Source organism: Rhinatrema bivittatum, chromosome 5, assembly GCF_901001135.1.
Source record: "Rhinatrema bivittatum chromosome 5, aRhiBiv1.1, whole genome shotgun sequence".
Lineage (NCBI taxonomy): Eukaryota > Metazoa > Chordata > Amphibia > Gymnophiona > Rhinatrematidae > Rhinatrema > Rhinatrema bivittatum.
In genome coordinates, this window is record NC_042619.1 from 340,396,355 (window position 1) to 340,413,264 (window position 16,910).

A 16,910-nucleotide genomic window follows, 5' to 3' on the forward strand; every position below is an offset into this window, starting at 1 on the left:
GTCTTCACATATGGGTGATTAGCAAGCTAGAGGCTGAGTCATTTTGTAGTGAAGTATTGTTGGTGAAAATGAGGCAGCCGAAGATCACAGCAGGTTGGATGTAGAAGGAGTTGGGATTAAACTGGAGACAAGTTCTTTAAGACAGATTGTCCGTAGGCTGAATCTTGTTGTCCTTTGTCCAAACAGTAATGAGCTGCAAAGGTGTGAAGAGAACTCCATGTTGCTGCTTTACATATGTCAAGAACTGGCACTGAACGATAGTGTGCTACTGAGGTTGACATTGTTCTTACTGAATGCGCCTTTACTCGCCTTGGAGAGGAAGGCCTGCTTTTTCATAGCAAAACTGTACGCACTCTGCTAGTCATTTGGAGAGAGTATGTTTACCCACTGCTTTACCCGGTTTGTTTGGATCATAAGATAAAAGAGTTGAGTGGATTTCCTGTGGACTGCAGTGCGGTCTAAGTAATATGCTAGCGCATGCTTACAGTCCAAGGTATGTAAGGCCCATTCCCCTTGGTGAGAATGAGGCTTTGGAAAGAATGTGGGTAAAACTATGGATTGGTTCAAGTGGAATTCCATAACTACTTGGGGGAGGAATTTTGGATGTGTCTGGAGAACCACTCTTTCATGTAGGAATTTTGTATAGGGTGAGTACGTGACAAGTGCTTGTAACTCACTAACCTTTCTAGCTGATGTAATGGCTATAAGGAAGATGGTCTTCTATGTGAGAAATTTAGGATCACAGGAAGTCATGGGTTCAAAAGGAGAACGCATGAGCCTTGTTGGTGCTCTGATTGAGAGGTCTAGAAGTATGGGAAACCATACTTGTGAAGGCCAATTAGGGGCTATGAGTATCATGGACCCCTTGTCCTGTTACAGCTTCACTAGAGTTTTGGTTTTGAGCGGTATTGGAAGATATGCATATAGAAGGCCTGAGTTCCAAGGGCAAGCAAAGGCGTCCTTGGCTGGCTGGTGCTTCTGTCTGTGTAGAGCGCAGAACTTGTCCATTTTGTGATTCAGGTGTGATGCAAAGAGGTCTATTGTTGGTTGCCCCCCACTCCCTTATTTCTCACATGTATACAGGTACATACATGCGTAATATGTGGCTTTTTAAAATCCAGTTTGCTTGCGTGCAGCCCATGAACACATGTATGTGGGCATTTTTGCGCAAGCAATGCTTTTAAAATTGACCTCTTAGTATGTTGTGCACATGTGTTGTACCCTGTTTAAAAAAAAAAAATGAATTTCTAAGAAATTCTAAGAACATGCCGTACTGGGTCAGACCAAGGGTCCATCAAGCCCAGCATCCTGTCTCCAACAGTGGTCAATCCAGGCCACAAGAACCTGGTAATTACCCAAAAACTAAGTCTATTCCATGTTACCACTGCTAGTAATAGCAGTGGCTATTTTCTAAGTCAACTTAATAGCAGGAAATGGACTTCTCCTCCAAGAACTTATCCAATCCTATTTTAAACACAGCTATACTAACTGCACTAACCACATCCTCTGGCAACAAATTCCAGAGTTTAATTGTGCGTTGAGTAAAAAAGAACTTTCTCTGATTAGTTTTAAATGTGCCACATGCTAACTTCATGGAGTGCCCCCTAGTCTTTCTACTATCCGAAAGAGAAAATAACAGATTCACATCTACCCGTTCTAGACCTCTCATGATTTTAAACACCTCTATCATATCCCCCCCTCAGTCGTCTCTTCTCCAAGCTGAAAAGTCCTAACCTCTTTAGTCTTTCCTCATAGGGGAGCTGTTCCATTCCCCTTATCATTTTGGTAGCCCTTCTCTGTACCTTCTCCATCGCAATTATATCTTTTTTGAGATGCGGCGACTAGAATTGTACACAGTATTCAAGGTGCGGTCTCACCATGGAGCGATACAGAGGCATTATGACATTTTCCGTTTTATTCACCATTCCCTTTCTAGTAATTCCCAACATTCTGTTTGCTTTTTTGACTGCCGCAGCATACTGAACCGACGATTTCAATGTGTTATCCACTATGACGCCTAGATCTCTTTCTTGGGCTGTAGCACCTAATATGGAACCTAACCAGTATGGACAGTGAAATGCTAAGATAAATTAGGGAAGGTAACCAAATTGGTAGTGCAGTAATAATGGGTGACTTCAATTACCCCAATATTGACTGGGTAAATGTATCATCGGGACACGATAGAGAGATAACGTTCCTGGATGGAATAAATGATAGCTTTTTGGAGCAATTGGTTCAGGAACCAACGAGAGAGGGAGCAATTTTAGATCTAATGCTCAGTGAAGCACAGGACTTAGTGAGAGAGGTAACGGTGATGGGGCCACTTGACAATAGTGATCATAATATGATGACATTTGATTTAATGACTGGAAGAGGAACAGTGTGTATATCCAAGGCTCTAGTGCAAAACTTTGAAAAGAGAAACTTTGATAAAATGAGAAAAATTATTAGAAAAAAAACTGAAAGGAGCAGCTACAAAAGTAAAAAATGTCTAAGAGGCGTGGTCATTGTTAAAAAATACCATTCTAGAAGCACAGTCCAGATGTATTCCACACATTAAGAAAGGTGGAAAGAAGGAAAAACAATTACTGGCATGGTTAAAAGGGGAGGTGAAAGAAGCTATTTTAGCCAAAAGATCTTCATTCAAAAATTGGAAGAAGGATCCAACAGAAGAAAATAAGATAAAGTATAAACGTTGGCAAGTTAAATGTAAGACATTGATATGACAGGCTAAGAGAGAATTTGAAAAGAAGTTGGCTGTAGAAGCAAAAACTCACAGTAAAAGCTTTTTAAAATATATCCGAAGCAGAAAGCCTGTGAGGGAGTCAGTTGGACTGTTAGATGATCGAGGGGTTAAAGGGTCACTTAGAGAAGATAAGGCCATCGCGGAAAGATTAAATGATTTCTTTGCTTCGGTGTTTACTGAAGAGGATGTTGGGGAGGTACCCGTACTGGAGAAGGTTTTCATGGGTAATGATTCAGATGGACTGAACCAAATCACGGTGAACCTAGAAGATGTGGTAGACCTGATTATTTATTATTTATTTATTTATAGATTTTTCTATACCGTGGTACGTAAATAACATCACCTCGGTTTACATTCAAACAGTAATTCAGCATTGCGCTTTACAATATAACAAGGCAACTAAATGAAAACAATACAGTATATAACTTTGTATTAATAGAATATAAGCAATATATGAGAGATTGTGGCAGTTAGGAAGAGTAGTTGAGGATTCAGATCATTGATAGTAGGCTTTTTTAAATAGCCAGGTTTTAAGGTTTTGTTTAAATTTTTTATTATTTATTTATTTATTTTATTTATTTAACATTTCTTTTATACCGATATCCGTTCGCACATCGTATCGGTTCACAGTGAACAAAAAACCATTGGGCAGTGCCCGTACATATAACAGATAACAGATAACATAATATAATATGATGAACTAGGCAACATATAAAAAAATTTTTGGGAGGAGCCCTTACATATAACAGGCATCAATGGGTAGATGCTATGGAATATAACTATAACTATATACATGAAAGTGCAAAGCACAAAATCATCAGACATATAGGCGTTCATACCAAGATATCAGTATAACATTCATAGGGGGGTTTTATGTAATAGGGGGTGAGATGGAGTAGGCTTGCTGAAAGAGCCATGTTTTAAGTTTCTTTTTGAAAGTGGGGGTATAGGTCTCTATGCGGATATCATGGGGCAGTGAGTTCCATATGGTGGGGCCGGCAAGAGAAAAGGCTCTGTTAATAGTGGAGGAGAGTTTAAAAGATTTAATAGATTGGGCACGGAGTGTTCCTTGGAGAGCTGGGCGTGTAGGAGTTTTTGTGACAGAGTTCCTGGCGTAATTCAGAGGGCATGGCGTTCCATATTGTTGATCCAGCAATGATGAAAGATCGTTCTTTTGTACTAGAGAGTTTAGTCAGATTGGGTGCTGGGATATTTAGTTTGGCTAAATTCTGGAATCTCGTTGGGCGGGAAGAAGTTTTGAATTGTAGTTGATCTGTGAACCAGAGCATTTCTCTGTTTTGAATGGCTTTGTGTATCAGCGACATAGATTTACAAATTATCCTGTAAGCCACAGGTAGCCAGTGCAAAGACTGAAGAGCTGGAGTGATGTGATCATGGCGGCTTGTGTCGGTGATAACGCGGGCAGCTGCATTTTGCAGCATTTGCAAAGGTTGAATGGTGGCTTTGGGTAGACCCAGTAACAGAGCATTGCAGTAATCAATCTTTGATAAAATAGTTGCTTGTAAAACTGTGCGGAAATCATATTGGTATAATAGAGATTTAATACGTTTAAGCGTGAATAGCTTAAAGAAACCATTTTTTACCGTATCCGCGATGAATTTTTTAAACGTGAGATTGCTATCAATGATGATACCAAGGCTGCGTACTTGTTGTGAAATAGTGGAGTTGTTTTGAGAAATATCAGAGTTGATCAGTATTGTATTTTTTGGAGGTGAAATTATGATAAGTTCAGTTTTATTAGTATTTATAGCCAATTTGTTGTCTGTGAGGATTGTTTTAATTTCTAATAAAGCTACCTTCCAGGTACTCAGTGCATTTGTGATTGTGCTGGTTATAGGTATGAGTATTTGAACATCATCTGCGTAGATGAAGTGTTGAATACCCAATTTAGAGAGTAACCGGCATAGCGGTGTAAGGTAAACATTGAACAATGTGGAGGAGAGAGAAGATCCTTGGGGGACTCCTTGAGAGAGGTTTCTTGGCTTGGATTCACTTCGTCCACATCTAACGCTGTATGTTCTATTGCTCTGGAATGACTGAAACCATAGTAAAGCCGATCCCGAGATACCTATTTCAGATAGACGGGTAATAAGAGTGTTCTGGTTTACCGTGTCGAAAGCAGCTGATATATCAAGAAGGGCGATGAGGTATGATTTGCCAGCATCTAAAGCTTTTAGTAGCACCTCAGAAAGTGATATCAAAAGCGTTTCCGTGCTGTGGTACTTTCTGAACCCATATTGGGATGGAAAGAGTATTTGATGATCATCTAAATAATCAGTTAGTTGTTTGTTGCTGACTCTTTACATAATCTTTGAGAGGAAAGGAAGGTTTGATACTGGACGAAAGTTTGCTGGATCAGATGAATCTAGGTTAGATTTTTTTATCATTGGAGTAATGATAGCATGTTTAAGTATAGAAGGAACTATGCCTGTGGTGATGGATTTGTTAAGAATCTTTGCAATAGGTTTTGCTATTGTAGAACGTATTGTAAGAAGAGTCTTAGTAGGTAAGATGTCGGTGAGGTGGAAAGCTGGTTTCATTTTCTTTAGAATTGACTCAACTTCAATACCAGTAGTAATCTCAAGATTAGATAGCTTTGTTTGAAATTTATCTTGAGCGGCTGATGTAGCTTGGTTGGTGTGTAAAGGAGCAGGAAATGAATTAAATCGCGTTAAAATAGAATGTATTTTGTTATAAAAGAATGTAGCTAGTTCCTCACATTTTGAATCATCATTGTTGTTTAGATTGTTGTGAGTTGGAGCAGTAACAAGGCTTTTGACATTTTGGAAAACTGCTTGAGGGTTGAATTGATATTGATGAATTCTGGAAGCATAGAAATCTTTTTTTGTTTTGTCGGTGGCTTGGCGATATTTGTGTGGTAATGATTTGAATTTTAATAAAGTCGTGGAATTTTGGTTTCTGCGCCATTCTTTTTCTGTCTTACGTAGCTCCATTTTCATAGCTTTAAGTTCATAGCTTTTTGATTGACAAACTGAAGAGTAGTAAATTACCTGGACCGGATGGTATACACCCCAGAGTTCTGAAGGAACTAAAAAATGAAATTTCAGACCTATTAGTAAAAATTTGTAACCTATCATTAAAATCATCCATTGTACCTGAAGACTGGAGGATAGCAAATGTAACCCCAATATTTAAAAAGGGCTCCAGGGGCGATCCGGGAAACTACAGACCGGTTAGCCTGATTTCAGTGCCAGGAAAAATAGTAGAAAGTGTTCTAAACATCAAAATCACAGAACATAAAAGAAAGACATGGTTTAATGGAACAAAGTCAGCATGGCTTTATCCAAGGCAAGTCTTGCCTCACAAATCTGCTTCACTGTTTTTGAAGGAGTTAATAAACATGTGGATAAAGGTGAACCGGTAGACGTAGTATACTTGGATTTTCAGAAGGCGTTTGACAAAGTTCTTCATGAGAGGCTTCTAGGAAAAGTAAAAAGTCATGGGATAGGTGGCGATGTCCTTTCGTGGATTGCAAACTGGCTAAAAGACAGGAAACAGAGAGTAGGATTAAATGGACAATTTTCTCAGTGGAAGGGAGTGGACAGTGGAGTGCCTCAGGGATCTGTATTGGGACCCTTACTTTTCAATATATTTATAAATGATCTGGAAAGAAATACGACGAGTGAGATAATCAAATTTGCAGATGACACAAAATTGTTCAGAGTAGTTAAATCACAAGCAGATTGTGATAAATTGCAGGAAGACCTTGTGAGACTGGAAAATTGGGCATCCAAATGGCAGATGAAATTTAATGTGGATAAGTGCAAGGTGATGCATATAGGGAAAAATAACCCATGCTATAATTACACAATGTTGGGTTCCATATTAGGTGCTACAACCCAAGAAAGGGATCTAGGCATCATAGTGGATAACACATTGAAATTGTCGGTTCAATGTGCTGCGGCAGTCAAAAAAGCAAACAGAATGTTGGGAATTATTAGAAAGGGAATGGTGAATAAAAAGGAAAATATCATAATGCCTCTGTATCGCTCCATGGTGAGCGACACAGAGGCGATACAGTATTCAAGGTGCGGTCTCACCATGGAGCGATACAGAGGCATTATGACATTTTCCGTTTTATTCTTTTTTGGAGACAGGATGCTGGGCTTGATGGACCCTTGGTCTGACCCAGTACGGCATGTTCTTAAGGCCAGGAGATCGCTGACCCTGTGCACTGAAGTGACCGTCACTTGTAACTGGAAGGTACTGTAGCCTAAAGTACCTTCCAGGTCAGGTACTTTAGGCTACAGGAGCACAGCAGCTCAAAGGGAGCTTTCATCAGTGGAGCTAGCACCATGTCGAGGTCCCAAGACACAGGGGGAGGGCCTTAGGGGAGGCTTCAACTGAAGCAGGCCCCACATGAAATGTACAACTATTGGCTGTACAAAGATAGCAAATGTTGCTTACCTGTAAAAGGTGTTCTCCAGGACATTAGGATGTTAGTCCTCACATATGGGTGACATCTCAGGATGGAGCCCAATCACGGGACACATTTGTCAAAGTTTCCAGAACTTTGACTGGCCCATACTGGGCATGCCCACCATGGCACTAAGTCTGCTGCCAGCAGGGGTCCCCCTTCAGTCTTGTTTAAAAGCTACAGGTAGTGCCGAAAAATAAAATAAGAAAACGTTACGAACCCAACACCGCGGGGCGGCGGGCGGGTTTCGTGAGGACTACCATCCTGCTGTCCTGTGAGAACACCTGTTACAGGTAAGCAACATTTGCCTTCTCACAGGACAAGCAGGATGGTAGTCCTCACATATGGGTATCGGGCTGAGGATGTCTGAGAAATGCACCAAATGTACCCAGGTGTGCAAGGCACTAGGACTGGGATAAAAATTTGGCTGAGGGCATCCTGAACCCCATCTGGCAGGCAGAAGGGTGTTGGTACGTCACGTTGTAAATAGATTACGAAGGACAGACTGGCCGAAGATGAAATCTTGCCTTCCGGGCTTGTCCAAGCAATAGTGGGCGGCAAAGGAGTGAAGAGAACTCCAGGTGGCAGCCCTGCAAATGTCAGGAAGCGGCACCGATCGTAGGTGTGCTACTAAAGTCGCCGTGGCCCTCACAGAGTGTGCTTTAACACTGTCTTGAAATGGAATGCCCGCTTGCTGATAGCAAAAGGATATGCAGTCCGCCAACCAGGAGGAGAGAGTCTGCTTACCCACAGGCTGCCCTAACTTGTTAGGATGGAAAGAGACAAACAGTTGAGTGCTTTGCTGTGGGCAGCTGTACGGTCTAGGTAGAATGCTAGAGCCCGTTTACAGTCAAGGGTATGCAGAGCCTGTTCTCCTGGATTGGAATGGGGCCTGGGAAAAAAGGTAGGTAGTATAATGGATTGATTGAGATGAAAGTCCGAAACTACCTTAGGCAAAAATTTAGGGTGAGTGCAGAGTACTGCCCGGTCCTGCAGAAGTTTAGTGTACGGATAGGTAACTAGAGCCTGTAATTCACTAACTCTGCGAGCCGAAGTGATTGCCAGAAGGAAAATCACTTTCCATGTGAGACAGTGAAGATCACAAGATTGAAGAGGCTGGAATGGTGGTTTCATGAGGCAATGCAAAACCAGATTTAGGTCCCAAGAAGGGGCCGGAGGACACAGCGGAGGCTTGAGGTGAAGCAAGCCCTTCAGAATACATGTAACAAGGGATTGTACTGATATGGGTACATCCCCGATACCTTTATGGAAGGCGGCTACCACACTGACATGCATTCTGATGGAATACGTTTTTAGACCTGACTCTGATAAGTGCCAGAGATAGTCCAAAAACTTCGTGATTGGACAGGTAAAGGAGTCAAGGGACTGAGAAGAGCACCATGACGTAAACCTGTTCCATTTGTAAGAGTAAGATTTTCTCGTGGAAGGCTTCCGTGAAGCAATCAGGACACGGGAAACTGGTTCCGAAAGGTTAAGTGGCTGAAGGATTAACCTTTCAACATCCAGGCCATCAGGGACAAGGCTTGAAGATTGGGGTGGCGTAGGCACCCGTCGTTTTGAGTGATCAGAAGCGGGTCCATTCCCAAGGGAATGTGCCTGCGAATGGAGAGATCCTGAAGTACTGGAAACCACACTTGGTGTGGCCAGTGAGGTGCTATCAGGATCATGGTTCTCTTTTCCTGACGTAACTTCACGAGAGTCTTTGAGAGAAGAGGAAGTGGAGGGAATGCATAAAGTAGACCGGTTACTCACGAAAGGGAGAATGCGTCTCTGGGCTGAGAGTGTTTGCTGCGAATGAGAGAGCAGAAGTTCTCTACTTTGCGGTTTTGAGGAAATGCAAAGAGGTCTATCTGAGGATATCCCCATTGTTGGAAGATGGAGCTCGTTACTGAGGGGTTGAGAGGCCACTCGTGCGGTTGAAAGATGCGACTCAGCTTGTCTGCCAACACATTGTCCACTCCCGGCAAGTAGGTGGCCCTGAGGTACATCGAATGGGAGAGAGATTCCGCCCATATCTGTGCAGCTTCCTGACACAGAAGGAAGGAGCCCGTGCCTCCCTGTTTGTTGATGTACCACATGGCCACCTGGTTGTCCATCTGGATCAGGATAACTTGATTTGAGAGGCAATCCTGAAATGCCCTGAGAGCATACCTGTTTGCTTGAAGCTCGAGAAAATTTATTTGGTGTTTGGCTTGCTCTGGAGACCAAGATCCTTGTGTCTGCAGATTGGCCCCATGAGCTCCCCAGCCGAGTTTGGAAGCATCAGTGGTGAGAGTTAATTGAGGGTATGGAGCCTGAAAGGGCAAGCCTTAGAGGAGATTGATCTGATTTTTCCACCAGGCAAGAGACTGACGGAGTGAGTCGGTTTCGTGGACAATGGTGACAGGGGCTGAATGCTTTGAGTCCAATGAGACTTTAGAGTCCACTGCATGACTCTCATGGCCAAACGGGCCATTGGTGTGACCTAACTGAGGACACCATGTGTCCCAGAAGGATGAGAAAGTGGCATGCAGTCACGTAGTGCTGAGATTGTAGCTGGTGTGCAAGAGACACGAGAGCTCGCTGTCGAGGCAAAAAAGCCTTTGCCTGCAAGGTGTCCAAGTCTTCCCCAATGAACGACAAGGTTTGAGACGGGACTAAGTAGGATTTGTCATAGTTGGCGAGAAATCCTAATGAAATTAGAGTGTGTAAGGTTAGATTGAGGGACGACAGAGCAGCTTGCTGAATGGGAGCCCTGATTAACCAATCGTCTAGATAGGGGTAGACGTGAACACCTTGAGTCCTGAGGAAGGCTGCAACTACTACGAGGCATTTTGTGAAGACTCATGGTGCAGACGCGAGGCCAAATGGAAGCACTCGGTACTAATAGTGCTTGGGGCCTACTAGAAACGTCAGGTATTGGCGATGAGATGTAGTTATCGCAATTTGAGTGTATGCGTCCTGGAGATCCAGAGAGCAGAGCCAGTCTCCTCTTTGTAGAAGAGGAAGAAGCGATCCTGAGGTTACCATCTTGAATTTCTCTCGCTAGAGGTACTTGTTGAGGGCTCGTAGGTCCAGAATAGGACGAATGCCTCCCGATTTTTTGGGGATTAGAAAGTACCGGGAATAGAATCCTAGGCCGTCCTGAGAGTAGGGTACGGGTTCTATTGCCTTGGACTGGAGAAGGAGGGAGAACTCCTGATCCAGAAGGATGGAGTGATCAGATGTTCTCCATGTCAGTAGAGGTGGGGAGTCCGGTGACACGGAGAGAAAGTTCAGATGGTAACCCTGAGCAATTATCGCCAGTACCCATTGGTCTGAGGTGATTGAGTGCCATATGTTGTTGAAGTGGCACAATTGACCTCCCACTGGTATGTGAGGCAATGGAAGCTGGCTGCTGCTCTGTAGGTAGAAGTCAAAAAGCTGAAGCAGGACCTGGTTGAGGAGCTGCTTGCAGTTTTTGTTTCCGTGCCTGACGACACTGGGCTTTTTGAAAAGGTCTCGTGGAACGGGATCTGGTTGGTGGCGGGTAGGACTTCTTCAGGCGGAAGAATGACTTCTTAGAGTCCTTTCGTAAGGGCTGTTTTGAAGAGTAGTCAGAAAGCATCAGAGAGAGCTGTCTTAGGGTCTCATGATGGTCCTTAAGTTCCGCCACCATCCATTGAATCTGTTCGCAAAACAGATTATCTCCTACACAGGGTAGGTCGGATAATCTGTCTTGTACCTCAGGGCGAAGGTCGGAAGACTTGAGCCAGGCCCATCTCCTCGCCGAAATAGCGGCTGCAGATACCCTTGTGGCGGTGTCAAAGATATCGTAAGATGATCTGATCTCATGCTTGCCTGCCTCGTGCTAAACTTTCAAAAGGGAAACTTTGATAAAATGAGAAAAACTGTTAGAAAAAAACTGAAAGGAGCAGCTACAAAAGTAAAAAATGTCCAAGAGGCGTGGTCATTGTTAAAAAATACCATTCTAGAAGCACAGTCCAGATGTATTCCACACATTAAGAAAGGTGGAAAGAAGGCAAAACAATTACCAGCATGGTTAAAAGGGGAGGTGAAAGAAGCTATTTTAGCCAAAAGATCTTCATTCAAAAACTGGAAGAAGGATCCAACAGAAGAAAATAGGGTAAAGCATAAACATTGGCAAGTTAAATGTAAGACATTGATAAGACAGGCTAAGAGAGAATTTGAAAAGAAGTTGGCTGTAGAGGCAAAAACTCACAGTAAAAACTTTTTTAAATATATCCAAAGCAGAAAGCCTGTGAGGGAGTCAGTTGGACCGTTAAATGATCGAGGGGTTAAAGGGGCACTTAGAGAAGATAAGGCCATCGCGGAAAGATTAAATGATTTCTTTGCTTCGGTGTTTACTGAAGAGGATGTTGGGGAGGTACCCGTAATGGAGAAGGTTTTCATGGGTAATGATTCAGATGGACTGAATCAAATCACGGTGAACCTAGAAGATGTGGTAGGCCTGATTGACAAACTGAAGAGTAGTAAATCACCTGGACCGGATGGTATACACCCCAGAGTTCTGAAGGAAATAAAAAATGAAATTTCAGACCTATTAGTAAAAATTTGTAACTTATCATTAAAATCATCCATTGTACCTGAAGACTGGAGGATAGCAAATGTAACCCCAATATTTAAAAAGGGCTCCAGGGGCGATCCGGAAACTACAGATCGGTTAGCCTGACTTCAGTGCCAGGAAAAATAGTGGGAAGTGTTCTAAACATCAAAATCACAGAACATATAGAAAGACATGGTTTAATGGAACAAAGTCAGCATGGCTTTACCCAGGGCAAGTCTTGCCTCACAAATCTGCTTCACTTTTTTGACGGAGTTAATAAACATGTGGATAAAGGTGAACCGGTAGATATAGTATACTTGGATTTTCAGAAGGCGTTTGACAAAGTTCTTCATGAGAGGCTTCTAGGAAAAGTAAAAAGTCATGGGATAGGTGGCGATGTCCTTTCGTGGATTGCAAACTGGCTAAAAGACAGGAAACAGAGAGTAGGATTAAATGGACAATTTTCTCAGTGGAAGGGAGTGGACAGTGGAGTGCCTCAGGGATCTGTATTGGGACCCTTACTTTTCAATATATTTATAAATGATCTGGAAAGAAATACGACGAGTGAGATAATCAAATTTGCAGATGACACAAAATTGTTCAGAGTAGTTAAATCACAAGCAGATTGTGATAAATTGCAGGAAGACCTTGTGAGACTGGAAAATTGGGCATCCAAATGGCAGATGAAATTTAATGTGGATAAGTGCAAGGTGATGCATATAGGGAAAAATAACCCATGCTATAATTACACAGTGTTGGGTTCCATATTAGGTGCTACAACCCAAGAAAGAGATCTAGGTGTCATAGTGGATAACACATTGAAATCGTCGGTACAGTGTGCTGCGGCAGTCAAAAAAGCAAACAGAATGTTGGGAATTATTAGAAAGGGAATGGTGAATAAAACGGAAAATGTCATAATGCCTCTGTATCGCTCCATGGTGAGACCGCACCTTGAATACTGTGTACAATTCTGGTCGCCGCATCTCAAAAAAGATATAATTGAGATGGAGAAGGTACAGAGAAGGGCTAACAAAATGATAAGGGGAATGGAACAACTCTCCTATGAGGAAAGACTAAAGAGGTTAGGACTTTTCAGCTTGGAGAAGAGATGACTGAGGGGGGATATGATAGAGGTGTTTAAAATCATGAGAGGTCTAGAACGGGTAGATGTGAATCGGTTATTTACTCTTTCGGATAGTAGAAAGACTAGGGGGCACTCCATGAAGTTAGCATGGGGCACATTTAAAACTAATCGGAGAAAGTTCTTTTTTACTCAACGCACAATTAGACTCTGGCATTTGTTGCTGGAGGATGTGGTTAGTGCAGTTAATATAGCTGTGTTTAAAAAAGGATTGGATAAGTTCTTGGAGGAGAAGTCCATTACCTGCTATTAAGTTCACTTAGAGAATAGCCACTGCCATTAGCAATGGTTACATGGAATAGACTTAGTTTTTGGGTACTTGCCAGGTTCTTATGGCCTGGATTGGCCACTGTTGGAAGCAGGATGCTGGGCTTGATGGACCCTTGGTCTGACCCAGTATGGCATTTTCTTATGTTCTTATGTTTACTAGGGTTTGGAGCTGATCTTGAAATTGCTGAGGGAGGATGTCTGTGAAATTTTGTATCTGCTTAAAAATGACCCTATTATATTGGGTCATATAGAGCTGATAAGCGGCAATTCGGGAGATGAGCATTGATCCTTGGAAGACACGCCGACCAATGGCATCTAGAAACTTCTGTTCCTTGCCAGGGGGAAAAGAAGTGTGAGGCTTTGATCTCTTTGCTTTTTTCTGTGCAGATTCTACCACTACAGATTGGTGATCCAATTGAGGTTTCTGAAAACCCGGAGCTGGCTGCACCAAATATGTAGTGTCAGCTTTTCTATGGACTGGAGCAATGGAGCCAGGATATTCCCAGTTCTTCTTGAGGAGATCCAGAAGAACCTGGTGGACAGGGATGGAGGTTATTTCCTTGGGAGCATTCAGGAATTGTAGCAACTCCATCATTTGATGTCTATCATCCTGTTCAGTCTGTAATTGGAAGGGAACCAATTCAGACATTTCCTTCACAAAATGTATAAAGGAAAGGTCCTCTGGAGGAGAACGCTTTCTACTTTCAGTGGGTGAAGGTGGTTAAGGCAAATCATCTGGGGAGGAATCATCAGTCCAGGTATCTAGGGATCAGCACCTGCCCCTCTAGGAACTAGAGCAGGACGGGGTGGTGGGATACCCGAGGGTCCTGGTCTAGGCTCCGAAGGAATCGAAGGAATAATTGGAGGCATCGATGAAGGCATCGGAGGCACCAGTGCAGGCATCGAGGGCATCGATGGATGGCTCGGTGGTGCCAACGGGTGTATCGACACCGATGGTTGGACTGTTGGCGATGGACGTATCGGCATTGATGGCTGAGTTAGAACGCCCGATGGAGGGATGTGGAACGGTGGTTCTCCTCCCGATGACAGAGTAAGCGGGGAGGGCACTGGAGCCATCGGCAACCCGGGGTCCATCGGTGGAAAAGCAGTAATGAGCGCTTCCATCCTGGAGAGCAGCGGTGCCAACGCTGCTGGAATCGGGTCAGTGATCAGTTCCACAATCGGCACCGGTGTCGGTGCCGGAGGAACCTGGAGACATTGCATCGCCTTGTCGATGGCCTCCTGAACCATGTGGTCCAGTTCTTCTCAAGAGACCTGGAGCAAGCAGCCCTGGCTCCGGAACAGACCACGGAGGGACCACCGTTAAATGCGGAGTCACGACTCCAGATACCCTGTAGGGTGAGAGTTGCCTCGGTGACACGGTCGCCGAAAAGGTCGGTGCCTTTTCTGGATGGGGTTTCTTCAACGGTGGCTCGGACAATGGCGAGGTCGATGATTTCGCTCCCTCGATGGTCTGAGACTTTTGATGTCGATGTTTGTCCCTGCGATCCCTTCGGTCCTGAGGGGAAGTAGAGGGTGTCGAAGGCCGAAATGTTGTCAATGCCGGATGGTCATTGCCGGTCATTGACGGAGCCGGTCATTGACGGTCATTGACGGTCATTGACGGTCATTGACGGAGCCGGATCGTCATTGCCGGTCATTGATGGAGCCGGTTCTGACGATGCTGACCAATGCCGGTGGCATTGGTCAGCATCGTCAGAACCGGCTCCGTCAACTTCGTGGCAGTATCGACCAATGCCGGTGGTCGATGCTGCCACGAAGTTGACGGAGCCGGTTCTGACGACGTCGATACAATGGACAGAGTCAGGGTTTGAGCACGGAAGAGAAGTTCCATCTTCTCCATTCTGGCCTTGCGACCTTTTGATGTGATTAGGGCATATTTGGTCCAGGTCATGACATCGTGCCCTTATCCAAGCCACATTACACAGACTTTATGGGGGTCTGTGATGGACATGGTGCGATTACAGTCCGGGCACAGACGGAACCCCGACGCCATGGCAAAAATTGAGCCGCGGTATGGTCGACGGCCTGTTGGCCGCGAGGGCCAAACTCGACGGTATCGACGGAGAATGGGTAAAAAACTTAACGAAGTACCACGGCTTGAAAAAGTTAGAGCGACCCCTGTGGGGCGAATTAACTTTTAGTAATTCCGTGAGGAAAATTCCTGTCAGGAATCTCTGCAGAGCTCCTTAACCGCGAGGCTACTGCTGAGCGGAAATAAGAAGACTGAAGGGGGACCCGTGCTGGCTGCAGGGTTAGTGCCATGCTGGGTATGCCCAGCGGGGCCAGTCAAAGTTCTAGAAACTTTGAGAAAAGTGTTCCGTGATTGGGCTCCATCCTGTGATATCATCCATATGTGAAGACTACCATCCTGCTTGTCCTATGAAAAAGGTATACCATCTACACCTTGGTGGTATACATCATTTGCACTGAGATGAACTCTAATGGAATTGGTCATCAAGCCAGCCTCGAACAGTTGTAGAAGGTAGTCAAGCAGTTTTTGTGTGTGGCAGGAGAATGGATCTAGGCCCTACTGCTCACACCAAACAGAAAATCTCCTCCACTTCAGTCCATAGCACTTTCTAGTGGAAGTCTTTCTAGAAGCCCCCAGGACCCGAGACACATCCTCAGAGAGACTGAGCGGCTGCAGAATTAACCCCTCAACATCCAAGCTGTGAGCGATAGCTTGGAGGTTGGGATGCTGCAGCCTGCCCTGATTTTGCATGATGAGATCTGGGGTAGTCCCCAAACTGAATGGCCCCTGGATAGAGAACTCCAGAAGGAATGGCAACTAGATCTGTCTCAGCCAATGAGGGGCTATGAGGATTCCAATCCGTAAGTCATCATGAAGCTTCAAAAAGAATCTTTGCCACCAGAGGAATCGGAGGATATACGTACAGAAGACCCCTACTGCAGTGACAGGCAAAGGCGTCTTAGGCGAGTTCACCATCTGACCTGTACAGGGAGCATAACTGAGTCACCTTCCTGTTGCAGGAGGACGTGAACAAGTCCACCTCTGGGTTTTCCCAGAGGCGGAAGATCCGTTTTGATACCTTCCTGGTCCAGAGACCCCTTGTGGGGTCTGAAGGCACAACTCAGACTGTCCGCTATTAAGTTCTCAATTACTGTCAGATACATGGCCCTGAGTACCATCCCGTGAGACAGGTCCCAGGACCAGATATGGATTGCTTCTTGACATAGGAGGTTCGACCCTGGGCCTCCCTGCTTGTTGACATACCACATTGCAACCTAGATGTCTGGTTGGATCAGAATAATTTTGTTGGACAGCTGATATCTAAAAGCCCAGAGCAAGTACCTGGTCATCCAGAGCTCCAGGAAGTTTATCCGACATCATGCTTCCTGGGTGGACCATAGGGTCTTGGTGCAAAGACCCTCTACATGAGTGTTCTACCTGAAGGTGGATGCATTCGTGGTTAGGACAATTTGGGTAGGGGGATTTTGGAAAGATATAACCCATTCCAAAACAAAACAATCCCACCACCAGGACAGAGTCCCGGAGAAACGGAATGACTCGGATACGAGCCTGGAGGCTCTGCGTGGCCTGGCGCCACTGCAACCTCAGGGTCCTTTGGGTTCTTTGCATGTGTAAGTGTGCCAAGGGAGTAACATGGACGGTTGTGGCCATGTGGCCCAACAGCCTCAAGATGTGACGAGTTGAAACATGCTGCCTCTGTTGAATCACAGC

The 16,910-nt window shown here is 44.4% G+C and overlaps 1 protein-coding gene across 1 annotated transcript in view; it reads right to left on the reverse strand.

Annotated features, from left to right (window-relative positions):
* The window catches only part of LOC115092958 (E3 ubiquitin-protein ligase HERC2-like), a 2,733,734-nt gene that overhangs the window by 1,232,712 nt on the left and 1,484,112 nt on the right, over positions 1–16,910 (reverse strand).